Source organism: Protopterus annectens, chromosome 1.part2 (genome assembly GCF_019279795.1).
Source record: "Protopterus annectens isolate FY-2018-M chromosome 1.part2, PAN1.0, whole genome shotgun sequence".
NCBI classification, from domain to species: Eukaryota; Metazoa; Chordata; order Ceratodontiformes; family Protopteridae; genus Protopterus; species Protopterus annectens.
The window spans coordinates 726,838,696-726,859,365 of record NC_056727.1 but is presented as its reverse complement, the minus strand read 5'-3'; positions in this window follow the sequence as shown (position 1 = coordinate 726,859,365).

Genomic DNA, 20,670 nt, shown 5'->3' with positions numbered 1-20,670 from the left:
AACATATCCATCACAAATAGCACTACTTTCCCATGAAAGATACCTTGTATTAGGCTTGAGAAACTCACTTCAACAAATCTGTCAGTGTACGGTAAATGGTTTCAACAAGAAAGGCTTTGTCATGTCACCTGAAGGAGTTGAAAGTTTACTGGGCCTCAACAACCTTTGAGGATAAATTTCAACTAGGGCACATTTAAGTGAAAACAGACAATACTAAAACAATATAGTACAATAAATAAACAAATAATGGAAAACAAAAAAACTTCCAAATGTATAAAGATACGGTTTGAATTTAGCAGACAGTATCACAACTCAACCTGCGTCTTTCAAAACTTCATATTTCCAGTTTATAAAATAAACTGGTGGATATCCTAAGCCAGAAAACAAAGAAACATGAAAGGAAACTAGATCTGCACACATTTACACACACAGTATAGGCATGGGGCCTCCCAGAAATGGACCTGCTTGTTGACCATCATAAAAATCAGATCAAAATCTTTTTTGTCGTTCCTCATAATACTGTTTGAAATATGAATGCACTCCCTTTGCATATGCATTCATTCCCCTTCTACTGATGGTGAAAGTCCTGGTCCGAGCAAAACAGGAATAATCTACTCCTAATAGCTCCCTCTTGGTCATAATATTCTCTGCAAATCAGCTTGAAAACTGTTCCACTAAGACCATTACATGACAAGATACTAAATTCCAGTCTCAAATTTCCATAACTATCAGCTGCAGGGTAGAAACTATACTCCAGTCTTAGATTTCTGAAACTATCACCTTTGGGTGGCGGGGACAGACAGAATTCTAACAGCAGCTCTTTTTTCCACCTTTGTGTTAGGCATCTCAAAGGAAGCCAACAGACATAAAACAATAAAACTGTACACTACAAAGTGAATGAGATCATCTGGTATTTCACTAATGGGTACTTGCCTATATGCTCCAGTTCAACAACTTTAGAATACATGGAGTGAGATTATGTGGGGTGAGGGGGGATCCATCCTTCCCTTTTTGGAAAGGGCTCCAGACAGCAAACATGTTTCCATTTGAGGCCTCTTAGACTTAAAGAAGGACATGAAGCTTTCAGCTACCTGGTGCAGAGAATTGGAGGAAGAAGCCCAGGAAGAAGAATGGGCCAAAGCATTGCCCGGCCTAGGATGAGGTGAGCTGGGCTGCTTCTGTTTAATCTTAAGACAATGAGCTAATATTCATAGCTATATCTCCTGGGACAATATTCAGACTTCCTCCAGGTGGATCAGATCCTGGCAGATGGAGAATTGTTACCTAGGAAAAAACTTGTCCTCAAGTAGACAAGAATTTTGATGCACAAACTCAATTCTTCAGACAATCCTAATATAAAAATCTAAGTTCACAGATATCAAAGTGAGACTAAGGATCATGTGGAACTAGCTGAACTGGCCAAACATAGCTTGCGGTAAGACATCAAGCAAGAAGGTTAGGGCTGAATTGCAGCCCCAATCAGCTTAATCAGACTAATGGAATTACAACCCTGGAGCTGGGCAAGGAGCACAGGATTTGTAATGCCAGGGGTGACTGAACCATCTTTCCTACACTGCTTAAAACCCACACCTGTGTGTTTCATCTAGACTGGCCAACCAAGAATGAAACAGAGTAATGAGATCATGTGACAGGTTCCACCACCAAATCTCTGTTTGAGACACCATGAGGGAAGACCAAGTTTAATGTATAATAAAATATATGGTAAACAACAGAAACCACCCAAGTGAAACTCAACCAATTTGTAACACAAAGGAATTTGTTTACAAGAACCACTAAATCCATCAACTTTGATGCTAAAATCCCTCATAAGTCACCCAAGGATGTAAGGGTGCCCCATTGGAAATACAAGTCTCTACAAGAATCCTGAAACTCTGAAAAATGAACTGCAATTCAACACATGTAAAACATCAATATTTTTTTCTTTGCAGGGGGAACTCCTCACCTTGCGCCTCTCACCCCCTCCCTGCTACTTATATATACAAATTCATAGATTACTGAACTTTGGAAAAGGGGAAATCCTCACAGATAAGAAATTTTGGACTTGGCATATATCCCCCCAATCTCAATTACTTTCCTATTGTTTAAGGACTCCACTACCAAGTCTCGAACACACAAAAGGAATTCAAATGTAAACACTGGTGAGAAAAGAAAATCAGTCAACTCCTGAGGGAACATCTTAATACTACTAAGAGGAGACCAGACGAGGAAGCTCCAATAGTACGTCCCTGTACTCTTTACATACTCAATCAAATTAGTCCATCCTTTCATGTTTTTCAATTTAAAGGTTACGTGGTAGAGAACAGTTACCTAAACCCCAGACCAAATCAACCTTGGGCAGTGTATCACAGATAACTCGAGAAATACTAAAACTACAACTACAGGACCAAATGTGTTACCGATTCAGAACACCAGCCTGGTAATGAATCCTTTGAAAATACCATTACTATAGTGTCAACTGAATCTTATGCAGTAATTTTATTCTCTTGTCCAAATGCAGTAGGGAGTCTGAAAGTCACATTACCAAGAGGGCTGTATGAGGGTTAACATATTCAGTCAAGGGCTACAACCTCAAATCAGAAAGCTAGTCACTGCAGGTAGGAACTTAGTACTTCCCTTTACCTAGACATATATCTGGTTTAAGGGTTGCTTGAGAGGGTCATATGTTAGAGAATTTCTACAAAAAACACAGGCAGGGCAAGAAACAGGCCAGAGTGGGCAAAGGGGGGTGGTGAAGGTGAAACCTAATCAAAGAGTTATGTAGACTACCAGCACTAGTGGTCCAAAACATGCCATCAGTCCCTAACAATAAAAGCTTCTTTTGAAGTAATAAGAAAGCATGTGTAAAAATTATGTATTTATCAAAAATGAAATCACCAGTGACTAAGAAGTATTGATGAAGGGCTAGGTTATGAAAAATGGATGCTCCCTGGAAAAACAGACATCATTAAAAGAGACTCATTAGTAGTGAACTAAGGAGAAAAATGAAATACAGTAAACTCTCAATTAGCTGGCACCCATGGGAATTGGTAGATGACGGATAACTGTAGCTTCTGATTGCTTGAGAGTTACTATTAAAAATAGGCCTGACTAATACTGTACCCTATACTATTTGTTTGGTTTGACTTGTTCTCAGGTTGGGGACAAAGGGAATTTATTCCTATCTTCCTTCTTAAAACTCTAACAACATAAGGTATATTTTTGCAGGGGGGAAACAAAGTTCAACACATGAAAATTATACTGTATTTCTTTGATTTTTTTTTTTTTTTGCTGGTTGCTTGAGTTCTGGTTAACAGAGTTTACTGTACCTTGTACTGTTACAGTCATTCACTAAGTTTCATCAATGATTCTTTGTTGCTGGAATGAAAAATTGCTATGGCTTTGTGATAGGTGAGCTACTACTATCATTGTCATTGACCATGAACAACCTATGGGCCATGATGTCAGGAGTCATACCAGCAAACTACTGACAGAAGTATCAAAATTAGTTAAACAGCAAAATATGGACATCGGCAAACCAGATAACTGAAAAACACTAACAACAATTTTTTTTTGTTCAGGGGAAGCTTTCTGTGTCCTATGTATGGGGGTTTCCCTATATCTTCCTTACTTAAATAAAGGGGTAAAATGTTATGCTGGTTCAGTAAAATAAAACACTGCAACAATGACAGGATGCAACACCTGTTACAGGATTAATACAGATTTTATAGTTATTTGAGATTTCAGAATAACTGGAGCCTTTCCTCTTAGTAAAACTCCAGATGAAGTGCTCCTGTGAGTTGGAAATCTCAAGTATAAAACCTATATTGGTCCAATAAAAGGAACTGAATTACCTCAATGTTCCACTGTTTTCTTAAACAGTGCTAACTTTAGGGTAACAAAATGATGGAGAAAGGGCAAACGGTAGACAAATGTAGCACCACCCACTGCTCACAATCAGCAGTTCACAGAAGTTTAAATACATTTCAACATATAGCATTGTTTTAATGAAAATTTTGAAAAAAGCAACAATATACACCAAAATAATAATTTAAATTTCACGATCCATTAAGCTCAAAATCTTACCAAAGTGAGAAGCACCGCATAGACAGCTCTGTTTGAGTAAACAGGATCCTGACATTTCTGTCTTGGCATTCCATTAACTAGCTCTTAATCTACATCATACCTCCATGCTTTTGACAAGATCTGACTCAAATGAAGACGATGGCTGCTTCCAGAATGGCTACGGAGTCATGTCCCTTCACAGGGGAAGACATGGGCTTGCCATAATAAAAACAGAAAGAGATGGACTTTTAGATCCAGTTAGAGACTCTGTGCTTAGAAAATGGGTTGCCCAGCTTGCTTTCCTGGGAGGAAATAAAATGCTAGTCTTTTTTCTAATGTCTTTAGTCTTATCAAGGTAGAATTTGAGTTGTCTGCGCACATCCAAGGAGTGAGGAACTTCTCACCCCTGTTCTGTGGGTTTAGAAAGAACTTGGGTAAATGTATAGCCTGACTGAGAAACAATTCATTTAACACCTTGTGCATGAAAGAAGAGTTAGCCTCAAAAGAGATACTATCCTTATAGAAGATAAGGAAAAGGGTGGCCAAAAGGGTTTGGAATCTCAGAAACCCTTCTGGCAGAAGTAAAGGCCACCAGTAAAACAGTGTTTCAGGTACAAAACTTTAGGGAGGCGGAGGTCTCTGGCTCAAAAGGTGTCACGGTAAGCTTTTCCAAAATAAAACTGAAATCCCATGGGGTGGGGGTGGGAGTGGGACAGGCCTCCTAGGTGGATTCAAAGTGAAGGATGGCTTTTAGAAACTGTTTGACTTTAATTCTTGACAGAAGGGGTGGATTAAGTAGCATGGAGGCAGAAATGATGGAGAAGTGTGTCTTGATCCAGGAAAAGGCTTGCTCAGTTTTGAGTAATCCACGCAAGGAGAACAAAATTGTAGGGACCCACACATGGAGAAGGTTCTCATTCTTCTTGAGACACCAGATAGAAAATCCTTTCCATTTAGAGATGCAAAACTTTCTAGTGGTAGGTTTCCTCATCTCCTGGGGTACTTCCTCAAATAATTGCTGCATAAAATGAATTAAAATCCTATCATCCGCAGAGTCAGGTCGAGAGCCTGTAAGTTAGGATAAAGCAGAGAGCCCTTTTTCTGTATAAGTCCACTTTGTGTGGGGGGGGGGGGCAACCTGTAGTGATGGCTCCTGGTTATGTGAAGAAGAGAGAAAGTACAGTTGTGTACACTTACCATAAATGTAGATGTTCGAGTGTATTCACTGTTGCAGTCATCACATTTGGGTTATCTACTTGCAGTTGCCCTCAGTCGGACTGATTATCAAAGTCTTGGGTCCTGCATTGGTTGCTGTCTCATCTTCAATGACGTCAGGTAGTCAAGGGTATAAAGCATGCAGCCGATGCCATTACATCAGTTTTTCTTGCCCCAGATGTCAGGTGCCCCCCATAATAGGAAGCAATTATATACAAGGTTACACCGCCAACAAAAAAAGCAAATACACCAAAAAGCTTTAAGCATAATAAACAAGAATAGAGGTATAGTCAATCGAAGTCAGGGGGCTGGAGGGAGGGTAACCAGGACTGCAACAGTGAATACACTCGAACATCTACATTTATGGCAAGTGTACACAGCTGTACTATGTTCATGTTTCAATGTTGCAGTCATCACATTTGGGTAGATTCCCAAAGCTAAGGATGGGAGGAGGTAATTTGATAGCATTAGGACCAGCTATAAGGCCCTGCAGGACTGCAGTGGCAAAGCCAGCTCTGGATTTAGAAAAAAATGGCAAGTGGCAATGCTTGGTGAAAGTATGTACAGAACTCAAGGTAGCAGCTTCTAGGATGTCCCTTGTAGGGACACCTCTGAGAAAGGCTGTAGAGGTAGATGCAGCCCTGGTTGAATGGGGTCTTATCCCCTGTGGGGTAGGTTTTCCATAGTGCTTATAGCAGAAATTAATGCAATGGCCTATCCACTTAGAAATGGTTTACTTTGAAATGGCATTCCCCTCTGCCCCTGCAGCAAATGCAACCAGCAGCTGTTCAGATTTCCTGAGAGGTTTAGTCCTGTCCAAGTAAAATCCAAGGAGTGCAGTATTCGTTCCCCTTTGTTTTATGGATTAGAAAAGAAGGTTGGCAAATGAATGGACTGATTAAGGGCCACACACTGGATACCACCTTGGGCATGAAGGAGGGATTGGTCCTGAGAGGCACCATGTCTGCATGAAAGATGATGAAAGGCTCCACAGCCATGAGGGTCTGTAATTCAGACACCCCTCTTGCTGAAGAGATGGCTAGAAGGAAGGCCGTTTTCCAAGAAAGGAATTTCAAGTCTGCACTTGCAGCTGGCTCGAAGGGAGGTAGAGTGAGCTTTTCCAATATAAAGTTAAGGTCCCAGGCTGGAGTAGGGGCTCTCCTGGGTGGTCTTAAGTTTTTGGCCCCTCTGAGGAATTGCTTCAGCAGTGGATGAGAGAAGATGGGTGGTTCTGTATTGTAATGAGCTGAAATGGCTGAGGCATGAATTTTGATGGAGGAAAAGGAAAGGCCCTTGTGAAGCATCTCAGTTAAGTATTGAAGAATCTGAGGTAAACTGGGTGCTGCTGTGCCCATCCCCTGAGTTTGGCTCCAGGTACAGAATCTTTTCCATTTTTCAGCATAGGATTTTCTAGTACTAGGCCTCCCTGCCTCCAGAATGACATCCATCACTTGCTTACTGAGGGATGGTAACAGAGAGATCAAGTAATTAGCCAGGCTGCCAGGTTCAGGGTTTGAAGCTGTGGGTGCAGAATCTGGCCCTCCTTCTGGGACAGCAAGGCAGGGGTCTGAGGCAGGTGCCATGGTCCCAGCAGTGACACACTGCGCAAGAGAGGTACCAGTGTTGGCGTGGTCAGTCTGGTGCAATCAGTATTGTCCTTGGTTTGTCCTGTTTGATCTTTAGTAGTACCTTGGAGAGGAGAGGCAGAGGGGGAAAGGCATAAACTGAAGGACAGGGCATCCACTTTCCAAGCTTGTTTGTGGGGAGTCCTTGTGCAGAATTTGTCCAATTGGTAGTTCTAGGATGAGGCAAACAGGTCTATCTCTGGGCTCCCCCATTTGTTTCTCAACATGTTGAATATCTTTGGTTCCAGTTTCTATTCATGTGGGTCCATGACATTTCTGCATAGGTCATCTGCCAGTGTATTTAGCTTTCCTGGCAGGAATTGAGCCTGTAGGTGCACCTGGAAGCTCAAGGCTGTGTTCCACAGAGCCATGGCTAGTCTGCAGAGAGGGTATGAGTGGGTTACCCCCTGTTTGTTCCCCTGTTTATGTACCACATAACAGCGGTGTTGCCCGTCTTTACCAATAATTGTCCTGGAAGAATGTGGTCCTTGAAGGCTGTCAGAGCATTCTGTACAGCTAACATTTCTTTTTGATTGATATGCAGGTGCATTTGACTTGGGTTCCATTTGCCCTGAATACACTGCCCTGCCAAGTGAGCCCCCCCATGCATAGTCTGATGCGTCTGTTGTTAGGGTTTAGGTGGCAGGGGGTAGAGTGAATGGCAGTCCCTTGTTTTTGTGGCAGGCCTCTGCCCACCAAAGGAACTCTATCTGTAGACAAGGTATGATAGGAATTATTGACTCTAGATCCTGAGAATGTTGACACCATAGGCTTTTTAGATACCATTGTAGTTTCCTCATATGCAGTCATGCATATGGAATTAGTAGAATGCAGGAGACCATGAATCCCAGGGCTTGCAGTATTTTCCTTGCAGATAGCTGGGTCTTTGTGGCCAGTAGGCTGTCAAATGAACTTGTTTCTCTGACGTGAGGTAGGCCATCTGGAAAGTTGTATTCATGCTTGCTCCCAGGAATACAATTTGTTGGCAGGGTACAAGATGTGATTTCTTTTCATTTATGGTGTACCCCAGAGAAGTTAGCAATTTCTTTACAAATGCCAGATGATTTAATAGTATGTCCTGACTTTCTGCCTGAATTAGACAATCGTCCAGGTATGGGTATATTTGAATATTTCTTTACCTGCAAAATGCAATGACTGGAGCTAGGCACTTTGTGAATACACTGGGCACAGTAGATAAGCCAAAGGGCAGGGCAGAGAACTGATAGTGCATGTAGCCTGCTCTGAAGCGTAGGTATCTTCTGCAAGATTCCCTTATTGGGATGTGCGGGTAGGCTTCCTTTAAATCCAGTGTTGCCAACCAGGCATCTTTGCCTAGCATGGGAAGCAGCTGATGAAGAGTTAGCATCTTCAATTTTGGGATCATCAAAAATGTGTTTAGGATAGACAGGTCCAGGATAGGACACCAGGAATTGTCTTTTCTGGGTACCAGGAAAAGTCTTGAGTAGAATCCTTGCCCACATTCTTCTTCTGGGACAGGTTGAATAGCCCTGATGCTTAAAAGAGAGAGAACTTGCTTTTGAGCCTCTGCCCACTGATTTGGGGGTAGGTCTGGCTAACTGTTTGGAGTTGGTAAGGAGTGGAAGTGGAATCTGTATCCTTGGGAAATCTTATTTAAAACCTATTTGTCCTGGGTAATTAGTTTCGAATTTTTTGCATGCAGGGCAATCTTCCCCCTAAAGGAACAGTCAGTTAAGCGGGGCTTGGAAGGTTTAAAGTTAAGTCACTGAGACAGTTTACCATACGGGGAGTCTTACTACTCCCTGCTTTGGAAGTGGGAGCCCCCCACTGCTTAGGCCTGTGAGTACATTGGGACTGAAACCTGGGTGTTCTGCTGTTTCTGGGTTTGGACTGAAAAGGCCTGGAAGAAGTAGGAAAGGGCCAATGCCTACTAAATCTGGGAGATTGTACTTGCAGAAAATCTTTAACAGTTTGCATAGATTTAGCTTTTTCCTCCATCTTTTTAAGTACTTCTTCTGCTTTGCTGCCAAACAGGTGGTCTTGGTTAAGGGAGCATCCAGTAATTTAGCTTTAATATGATCTGGCAAAGATTGCTCCTTAAGCCAAGCATGCCTTCTAAGTACAGACCCAGTGACAGCAGCCCTGCAAGATGCCTCTAATGAATCAAAACCACATTGCAAATGATCTTTTCCAACATGTTCTGCAGAATGCATTAAATCCTGTAATTCTTTATTTTCAGCACAGTCAGGAATCAACATCATTTTCTGTTTAAGCAATCCAATAATATGTTGCTGATACTTAAACATATGACATTGGCAGTTTAAAGCCCTAATGGCCAAAGTTGCAGAAGTGCATACCTTCTTACCCCATCTATCTAGCACCCTGGAATCTCTATCAGTGGGGGGTAGGATTTTTGGCAGTAGTAGCCTTAATGCCCTTGGGTCCCTGTGAAATGGTCTCAGGATCCGCAGTAGGATTTTTAAACAGGAACTTGTGAGAGTCACGTACCCTGTAATACCTATCAAGTTTTCTGGGAGCAGGAGGTAAAGTGTCAGGGGGCCAGACTAGATTCCGAGAAGGCATCATCTACAATGTCCAGTACAGGAGGGATAGCTAAAGGCCTGTGTTGAGGCAGGAGTAAGAATTCCCTAAGCTTCTTTTTGGAGTCAGAGTAATCCTGGCTTTCCCAGTGGAAATGCTCCCTAAGAATATGCAAGTTTTCACCAAAAGAGAAATCCTCTGGAGAGGAAGCAGAGGGAATGAGTCCTCTGCATCAGAATCCTCATAGGTAGATAAGGGCAAATCCTGGTCATCAGAGAAAACAGAAATTTCAGAATCCTGATCAGGAGGAAATCAGTCCTAGGTCTCTTAGAGGGGGAAGGGTGGCTTCCCCTGATTAGAGTAATAAGGTCTTCAGCCATTCTTATCATTTGTTTTTTAGGCATAGGGGCCTGACCATGTGGTCTGGGCGTCAGTTTTCTAGGCATGGATCAAGTTTTAGGCCTTGAAGAAGAAGATGGCGTCGGTTTAATATGCAAGTCAGTAGGCCTGAATACACCCTCAGAAGCTGGTGCCTGCACAGCAGCTTCGGACCCATCCAAGGTAGAGACATCCGCAGGTTCCACAGTCGAAGAAGCATCTCGCAGCATACCGGACTCTGAATGGGTCTCAGTAGAGGCCTGCGAATCTGAAGTAGCGGGTATCAGGGGCTGCAAAAGCACCTCACTGAGTACCGGTGAACTGGCGACTAGCTTAGGAGAAGCGTTGTCAGCAGCTTTGGACCTATGCGGTCTGTCTCTGTCTTTATCTTTGCTTTTTTTCAGAATGTGGGTAGTTGGGTGGCTTACCGAAGCCATTTCTGGATAATTGAATTGAGTATCAAAATATCTGGATGCGTAAATGAACCAATGACAAATAGTACGAGGTTTGAATAAGGCACAAAACCGACAGCGAGGTACGTTGTGGTCTGGGCCTAAGCAAGGAATGCAGTATGAATGAAAATCTTTATGAAGTATTTCCTTTCCACAAGAAATACAATTGTTAGCTTTTACTGACATCAGTTTAGAGCAAGAAAAAGGATCCCCAACAGGGTACTTAGCTTAGTTGAAGACTTCGGATCTGAAACTCAACAATGAAAATTTCAGGAGTCGGCCAACCGGCACTTGCGAACTGCTTCTGCTTCGGGCACCGCACGGCAAGAAAGACTGATGTAATGGTGTTGGCTGCATGCTTTATACCCCTGACAACCTGACGTCATGGAATATGGGAGAGCAACCGATGCAGGACCCAAGACTTTGATAATCAGGCTGACTGAGGGCTACTGCAAGCAGATAACCCAAATGTGATGACTGCAATAGTGAAACATGAAGAACATCCGGTGCTGTCAGGGCTAGAAAAGAGTCAGCAGGATTTTGGTCTGTCCCATTAAATCTTCAGTAGAAGCTTTTGGATTAGACGGAGAGGAGGTAATCACCCTTCTAGCAAAAAGATGTGGCATCAATCCTTCAGGCCTGGGACAAGGAGTCCTAGAGAAATGCAACTCAGCTGCCTATTCTGAGTTGAGGCAAACAAATCTATTTGTGGAGTGCCCCATCTGTGGACTATATTCAGGGAAAACTCTAAGTTTAGCATCCATTTATGAGGGTCTTCCTTGGACCTGCTTAGAGAAACCGTAAGCACACTCTCCTCTGATGGAATGTAAACAGCCTGTAGGGACAAATTTACTTTTATATCTTGATCTCATGTCAAAAGAACTACCCTGCCCAGATGATAGGACTTGGTCTCTCCTGTTTGTTGATATACCATACAACTCTGGTGTTATCTGTGAAAATCTTGAAAGGGCTTGAATAAGACCCTTCATTTCTTTGACAAGAATGTATTCCATCTGTTTGGAGGACCACATGCTCTGAATTGTTGAAGCTCCCTAAGTCAGAGCCGATGCTCCTGTGTGCATTTCCTGGTAGGGGCTGGGTGGGAGGAAGCGTCGCCTTGGATTTAATGAGATAAAAGTTCATACCACAGAAGCAAATGTGCTGATGCCAGCAAAATGAAGAATAAGTCCAGTAAAAAGTATGGCAACACACAAACCAGGCAGTATATTGAAGAATTCAACCATATAATACTAGTTAAAAGCTTTTAATGAAGGAGATAAGAGCTTTCACATAACAGCTTCATCAGACCAAACAGCCTTCAAGGTGTAGTCCATTTAAATACAGTGCATCAACCAATCAACATGCAGACAAATTAATTACATTAATTTAAAGTGGAACTAGCCTCAATTTCAATATAAAATCATTTAAGTATAACAAGGAATAAGAGCATATATAATTTAAAAAATATAAAACTCACATACATGTATATATACACAAAGAAACCTATGTGGTGCATTGGAGTGTGTCAGCTAACATCCTTAAATGGTATACATTGTTATATTTTATTTTACTGACAATTATAGTATTATATGGTTGAATTCTTCAATATACTGCCTGGTTTGTGTGTTGCCATACGTTTTACTGGATTTAAGCCTTGGATTTAGTTGGACATGAGAAATCCACCACTATAACTTTTTCTTCAGAAAGAGCAAGATGAGGATTTTGAAGTCCAGTGGGTGACAGCACTTAGACCAAACAGATTTCAGATACTGCTGGATCTCTCTCTCTCTTAATTTCTCCAAGTCTTTTGGGTTTCTAATACCATGACAGGCAAGGACCCCATTACTAAGTCCAAGTACAATTAAAGTTCGTGAAATTATTGTTTCTATCTTTGATGTCAGCCAGAAGTGCTCTTTCCAGCACCTGCAATGTGCCCAGTAATGATTCCTTCTGTAATTTGTATGGGGTTACATGTATTGGTAGCATATCTAAATAGGACTGTAGATTCTTTTTTATAAGACCCGTTGCTCCTACTACTACTGGAACTGTCTGGGTATCTTTCTTCCACATTGCTCTTGTATCTGCCTGCAAATCCGGATATTTTATAATTTTGTGTCTCTATATGCAAGACACAGTAGTCACTTGGTGTGGTGATTTCAAAGATCAATGTTACTTTTGTCTTCTTTTTGTGGACCACTATATCCAGTTTTCTAGCATCTGTCTTTTGAACTGTTGGTAATGGGTGATCCCATGTAATGTAGACTTCACCATTTTCTATGATGCTTTGTGGCTCAGGTTTCAGCCACTTCAATACCATAATGTTTGCACAATCCCTAGTGCAACAGTCTTGCCACATTATTATGCCTTTCAGTATACAGTCCTTCTGCCATTAGCATGTCACAACCAGCAATGAGGTGTGCAGCTGTTTCCAATTCTGTTTTACAAAACCTACATTTGTCTGTTTTTCCCACATGTTCAAAGGACTTTGTAAACCAATGTGTACCTAGCCCACCATCTTGGGCTGCCAATATTAACCTTTCATCTCTTGGTTTGAATTTGCCTCTCCTTAACCATTTCTGCGTTTGATCCTGGTCAAAATTAGGTTCTTCCAGACATGGTCTATGCTTGCAACTATAGTAATGCATTTTCCACTTTTCTTGCCTTCCCCTCTGGTCCTTCACCTTATAATCTTTCTTTTTTCTAGTACATTCAGTTGCCACTTGATTTTTATCTACTTGTGGTTTGTTTTCCATTCCTGCTTGAAGCCAATATGCTTCTGCTAGAGGAAGCAGGGAAGTCATCTTAGATTTATTCTCATGTTTCAAACCTTTCATAACATTTGGGTCTTGTGAGGTCAACAGATATGTGTGAAGTCCCATAATTGCAGATCTATACATGCAATCAATTTCAAGGCGGTCCATACCTCATTAGAACAGGGAGCATATAATCTTGTTATGCACTGATTTTTATAAATCATTTGGTGAGCATGAAAATTTTTTTTCTTTTTGTCTAATCTGTCCAACACATTTTGGGGTCAGTTAGGATAGGAACCACAAATTGATTTACAGTTTGGATTTTGTTCCTAGATGTCAATGCTGTTTTCAGGGTTAATTTAAGTCTTCTAAAATATTCCTTACTAAGTTTTATTTGCATTTGTTCATATTTTATTATTGATCCTTCATCAATTCCCAAATATTTATACACTCCCTCTTGCTCAAGTTCTTTTATATCACATTCCTGTCCCAAACTGATGTTTTCTTGGTGCTGCAGTTTTCCTGCTTTAAAGGTTGCTTTTGCACATTTATCAAGACCAAATGACATTCTTATATCATCTGAAAAAGTTTTGACATGTAGTTGTGCTTTCAGGTCCTTATCTGATGATCTATACAGTTTTAAATCATCAACAAAGAGAACATAAGAAATCTTTGCATTTTGTTGTTTTCTAGAAGTCATATTATAGCCATGGCCTAAGCTGTTAAGTAGAAAGCTTAACGGGTTAAGGGCAAGACAGAATAGCAGCGGTGACAGAGTCATCCTGAAATATCCCCTTTGAATTTTTATCCCTGTAATAATAATTTGTCCTTTATCAAGGCTTAATTGCAAAGTGGTTTACCACTGTCCAATGGTCACTGTAATTATGTTGATCAGTGTGGGGTGCACCTTGTACATTTTTAAGCATTCTCTCTTATCCATGAATGCGGGATACTACCAAATGCTTTTTTGTAGTCAATCCATACCATACTTAGATTATTTTCCTTTTTACAGTTATCTACTATGACTTTATTTGACAACAAATGATCCTTTGTTCCATATGACTTTCTTTTATTGCCCTTTTGTTATATTGCCATAATTTAGTTTTCTTCTAAATGACTATACATTCTGTTGGCTTCAATTCCAGCATATAATTTATATGTTGAGGGAAGGCAACTTATTGGTCTATAACGTTTAGGGTAGTTTGCAGGTTCACTCTTAAGTAGGAGCACTGTTTTTCCTGTTGTTAGGCTTGGTTGGTGTCTGTTCAGGGTGCGCATATAAATAGTTCTTACTCATGGCTAAATCTTCATGCAAAGATGTTAATACTTTTAACCAGAAGCTAGGTACTGCATCTGTGCCTGGGGTTTTCCAATTAGAGGCTTTTCTTAACTTTGTTTCAATCTCTCTGTTACTTCTTCCCATTTCATATCCTGTAGCTTTAAACTTCTTATTCTTTCTTTTAATTCTTCTATCCATTTAGAATCTTTGTTATGTTCCACAGGATCTTCATAAATACTTCTCCAAAATCTATCCATTTCTTCTTTTTTGCTGATCTTTCAATTCCTTTTACCTTGTTTCCCACTTCTCTATAGAACTTTTTCGGGTCATCAATAAATTGCTTATTTTGTACTTTTCCTTTATATTTATCTGTTTATCTTGTTTTTCTGCCTGTGCTTAGATTTTTTAGTTTATTTGAGATAGTGCATGATAGATGCTGATCTCTTCTAATACTGAACACTGCTTTTATCACATCTAAGTATTTTTGTTGATCTGTTCTCCCTTCGAACAGTGACTTTGTCTTAATTGCTTTATAGTTTTCTCTATTTGATACTTCCATGATGGTATTCGATTTCTACCCTTCCTTTCCCTCACTACCCTGTGTTCTTGCAGTATAACTTTATCAGTTATTAATTTAGGTGTGCAATAATATATCTTGTTTACTTCTGTTGTATCGCATGGATCTCTATGAACAGTCCTAATTACTGTATTCATTTGATTTATCAAACTTCTGACTTTTGGGATTTTATTGACTTTCTGCAGTCCAGGTCTTTCACTGATCTTAACATATCGATCAAGCACCTCTTCACTTAGCTCATTTTCTTCTAAACTAAGGGCACATTTTTTGTTTTCCATTTCCTGTGGCACACACACTTCAATTTCATCCTGTGTCATCCATTGCTCTGTCATATAGGAACTCACTGGCCTATCACTATTGAACACTAACTGCTTCAGAGTTTTAACAGTTTCCTGTTTCTTCTCTTGCTGTCCAACTTCAAAGGAACATTTATACTGATTTAATGTGGAAGGCTCCAAAATATCTTCATATGGCACCTGACCAATGGCTTCCTGTTCCATTGTTTTCCCCTTAATTTGGAGATCCATTGCTCCATCCTGTTGTGGTGCCTTCTGAATTAGATTTTCTATACTGAATCCTTCACTTCCCAGGCACTCCATAACCTCAGTTTGCATTCCTTTAACTTCTCCATTATTAATCTCCTTTTCTATTTTTTTTTGTATTGTAAAGTTCTCCATGTCTGGATTCCTTTGCCTATATTTCTCTTCAAATATCTTTGGTGCTACTCTTTTTGTATTGATTAGTTTGCTTTCTCCTTTGCATAGATATTACACCATATTAAATCTCTTTTTCTTTCCTGTGTCCATATTTCTTCTTCAGATGTCTCCTGATCTTCCTGTTTCTCCTTACTTTGGGGACCTGTTCCATCATGCTGTGACATAATCTGTGTTAGACTTTCTACACCAAATCCTTCACTTCGCAGGCACTCCATAATGTCAATTTCTATTTTTTTTACTTCTACTTTACTAATCTTTTCTACAGTCCCTTTTTGGGATATTATTTTTACTGTGATATTTTCCATATTTGGATGCCTTTGCCTGTGTTTCTCTTCAAATTTCTTTGGAGCTGCCTTCTCTATGTTGATTAAGTTGGTTGCTTTTGCCTTTGCATAAATACTGCATCATATCAAATCTCTTTCTTTACAATGTCCATATTTCTTTTTTATACTTTTCAAAAATCTCTAGGTTTTGTTGTTTATATTTTCTCACTTCCTCAGATGCTTCTTTTTCCAACCAGATTAAAGTTTCTTGGTCTATATACTGTTTTTCACAAATCTGTTGTACTAATGAACATACATTTTTATTTGAAGCTTCTGACAGTTTTTCTTGTGGAAGAATTTTTCTTTCCTCTAATTTCCCTGTTAATCTTTTTGTACATCTTATGTCTGGAAATTATGGGCATTTTGCATAATAGTAACAATTTCTTTCTTATCCTCAATAGACCACTCTATCATCTTTATGGCTCTTCTTTGGCCTGTCAGTTTTTATGATTTTTGTGGACTGTTACTTCCTTCTGCAACAGGGGGACCATCCTTCCCGTGGGGCTGGCCTGGTCCCATCATAGGCATGTTTCCACATTTTGAGAATTCTACACTGTCATTTTTTCCAGTCCTGGCAGGATTGTGTACCCAGCTATCTTTTAATTTTTAAACTACTTCTCTCCATGATATATGCTATGAAAATACAGTCTCTATATGTGTTCTCTTGGTGATATTTTGTATAAAAAAATGGGTCTACCTCATGAAGGTACTCACCAAGACTTGAGGATGAGTTTGATTTCAGTAATACTACTCTCTTTTGCTTGTTGACTTCTCTCTCCATTCCGACCTCATTCATGTGTAGCTTGGCAAATGGTACCACAGGAATGGTTAGTGCCAAGTATTCCAAGGTACTTAGGATTTCCCTTTCATTTGTAGACTGCAGGGGAAGTAGGCATTGTAAGAAGGAGGAGAGGGACTGAACTTTCTCCTGGGGAACAAAGGTTGTCATCTGGTGCTAGTCTGCAACACAAAAAAAAAAAACAGATCCTTGGATGGAATCAGAAAAGACTGCAGATGGAGGGTTAACCCCATTACTTACAGAAGTGAGACTGTGAAGCTGAGATGCAGCTGCATGCTGCCCCGAGAGAACGTACAGTTGTGTAAAAACTTACCATAACAGAAGATGTCCTTCTCTTCACTATTGCAGTATTCTTTACCATAGGGATTCCCTGCCAAAGGCAGCCTGACTTCCGGACAGTATACCGAAGCCTTTTGGTTGCAAATGTTACACCATATGTCACACACATGTTCCCTATGCACAGCATAGGGCATAAAGGTGACATCTGGATGTACCATCCTCAGAACTGAAAAGCCCCAGTAGGAGCGACAGTCCAAGGATTAAAGTGGGTAACAAACACATCCAGAAGGAAAAAGGACCAGGTGGAGAAGGGAGGGAGTAAATACTGCAACAGTGAACAGAAGGACATCTACTGTTATGGTAAGATTTTACACAACTTTACTATGTCCTTCCATATCACTGTTGCAGTATTCTTTACAGTATGGGGAGTGTAAAAGCTCAGGAAACAAAATGGGAGGGGGAGGGCTAGCAGAGCCCTCTAGGAAGCCATGGGGAATGGCCCTGGCAAAGCCAGCTCTGGCCCTAGAAATGGCATCCAACATATAGTGCTTAGCAAAGGTATGCATAGAAGTCCATGCTGCTGCCTCAAGAATAGAATATATAAACCCTTGAAAAAAAGCACCAGAAGAAGTCATAGCCCTAGTAGAATGAGCCCTAACAGAAGAAAGAAGCCTCTTCCCATGGAGGGAATAGTAAAAAGAAATGGCTTTAGACATCAGAGAAGAAATCATTTGCTTGGAACCAGCCATACCTAAAGAGATAGGATGAAAAGAAACAAAAAGCTGTTCATATTTATGAAAAGATTTAGTCTTATCCAAATAATATCAGAGTTGTCTCTGGAAATCCAAGGTGTGCAAAGCTTCAATAGCAGACAGCGGAGAAAGGAAAAAAGTGGGCAAATGAATACACAGATTTAGAGACAAGTCATTAACCACTTTGGGCATAAAAGAAGGATTAGTATGAAGGGACACCCTGTCCTTATGGAAAACTAAAAAAGGAGAAAGAGCCATAAGGGCTTGCAGCTCAGCACCAGTCTGGCAGAAATAAGGGCCAAAAGAACGGTCTTCCAAGAACAATGTAAGGAAACTGAAGCAGCAGTCTCAAAATGAGCCTGAGTCACTTTTCCTAAAACAAAATTAAGGTACCAGAAAGGAGGGACAGGCTTTCCTGGGAGTCGTAATGTGAAGGATGCCTTTAAGAAACTGTTAGACCTCAAATGTAGAGGCTAAAGGGGAAGTCGAAGGCAGACAAGCAAAGATAAATGATAGGTGGGCCTTAACAGAAGAATATGACAACCCAGCATTGAGCAATTCACACAAATAAGAGAGAACCAAAGGAACATCCACAGTAAGTGGATCTAGGTTATGAGAAAGACAGCAAAGAGAAAACCTCTTCCATTTGGATAAGCAAGATTTCCTAGTAGTGGGTTTCCTGGCCTCCTGCAGGACCTGAAGCATGTCCTCAGAAAAAAAGGTGTCTGTAGGGGATCAGAAACCTATCACCCTCAATGTCAGTTGAAGAGTGGACAGGTGGGGTAGATAACACATCCCTTGTCTTGTGTGAGGAAGTCCACCATGTGAGGTAAAGTACAGTTTTGTACCTACCATAAATGTAGATGTCCGAACTGGATAGCATCTGCAGTCATAACAAATGGGTTGTCCTGTCGTCAGGCAGCCCTTCGGTCGGCCGGATTCCAAAGTCTGGGTCCGGCTTCGGCTGATGTCGCACTTCACCCAACGTCATCTCTGCTGGTCTTCGGGTATAAAGGCATCAGCCGATGCCATTTTCCTCAGTGTTTCTTGCCCCAGATGCCAGTTGCCCTCTTGGAAGGCTAAATTTTGGATAAATGCCAATGTTTCCAAAAAAATAGAAGGCAAACACAAAAAATAAGCATGTATGTACATATATACAAACAAATACACCATAAGAGACTCCCCCCCCCCCCAGCTAGCTATTAGGAGGGTAAATACCTAGGAGTACCACAGAGGGGAAGGAGGGTGGGTAATCCTGACTGCAGATGCTATCCAGTTCGGACATCTACATTTATGGTAGGTACAAAACTGTACTATGTCCTTCATGGATGCATCTGCAGTCATAACAAATGGGTAGAATACCATAGCCAAACTAGGGGTGGAGGAAGAAAAATTATGGTGTAGTCAGGATCCCTTGCAGTACAGCAGTGGCAAACCCTGCTCGGGATCTAGAGTATAGAGGTAAATTATAATGCTTGGCAAATGTATGCACGGAGGTCCAAGTAGCCGCCTCAATAATGTCCTTGGTTGCCACTCCTCGTAAGAAAGCTGTGGTAGTGGCTGTAGCCCTTGTAGAATGAGGTCCTATGTTCTGTGGAATTGGTTTTCCATGGTAGGAGTAACAGAATCTTATGCAATTTCCTATCCATTTGGAGATTGTCTGTTTGGAAATTGCTTTTCCTTCCCTTCCTGTTGCATAGGCTACTAAAAGCTGGTCAGTTTTTCTGTTACTTTTGGTTCTGTCCAGGTAGTAGCGTAACTGCCTATGTACATCCAAGGTATGCAGCAGTCTTTCCCCCCTGTTCTGTGGATTGGGAAAGAAGGTAGGAAGGTGGATTGCCTGGTTTAAAGACACTCTGGATACCACCTTAGGCATAAATGTAGGATTAGTTCTCATGGACACCCTATCCTGATGGAAGATTAGGAAGGGTTGCACTGCCATTAAGGCCTGTAGTTCCGAAACCCTCCTTGCTGAAGTAATTGCCAGTAGGAAAGCAGTTTTCCATGACAGGTGTTGCAGATCTGCTGTTGCTGATGGTTGAAACGGAGGGAGTGTCAACTTTTCTAGCACAAAGTTCAAGTCCCATGCTGGTAATGGTGGTTTCCTAGGAGGTTTTACATTCTTGATCCCTCTGAGGAACTGCCTGAGTAGAGGATGCAAAAAGACAGGTGGATCGAAACTGTATTCTGCTGAAATAGCTGATGCAGGTATCTTGATGGAGGAATAGGACAGGCCTGTATGCAGAAGCTCTGCCAAGTACTCCAGAATGTTGGCAATATCTATGTTTGACACATCTTTTCCTCTTTCAGTACTCCAAATGACAAACCTTTTCCATTTTCCTGCATAGTTCCTTCTTGTTGAAGGTCTGCGGGCTTCAAGGATAATGTCTTTAACCCTTTGGGAAAGGTCTGGGTTAGTTGCTGTTATGTGATGTTCCAGGCAGTCAGTTGCAAGGTTTTTAGGTTTGGATGCATGATGTAGTTGTTCTGAGTTAACATCAAAGGCATCAGGGGTATTGACCACATTCTCTCCCGAGACATGCTCCTCAGCAATGGGTACCAGTGTTGTCTTGGCCAATTCGGAGCTATCAGGATTATCCTTGGACGTTCCTCTTTGATTTTCAGTAGTACCTTGTGCATCAAGGGAAGAGGTGGAAATGCATATGCTGTCAGGCCTTTCCAGCTGAAGGATAGAGAGTCCACCTTCCAAGCAAGTGGGTGGAATGTCCTTGTGCAGAATTTTTTGAGCTGGTGATTGAGTGGGGATGCGAATAGATCTATTTGTGGCATTCCCCATTTCTTTGTGATGGCCTTGAAGATGTCCGGGTGTAACATCCATTCGTGAGCATCCGAGGTGGTTCTGCTTAACATGTCTGCTAGGGTGTTCTCTTTTCCCGGCACAAATATTGCCTGTAACTGGATGTTGTAGCTCAGAGCCAG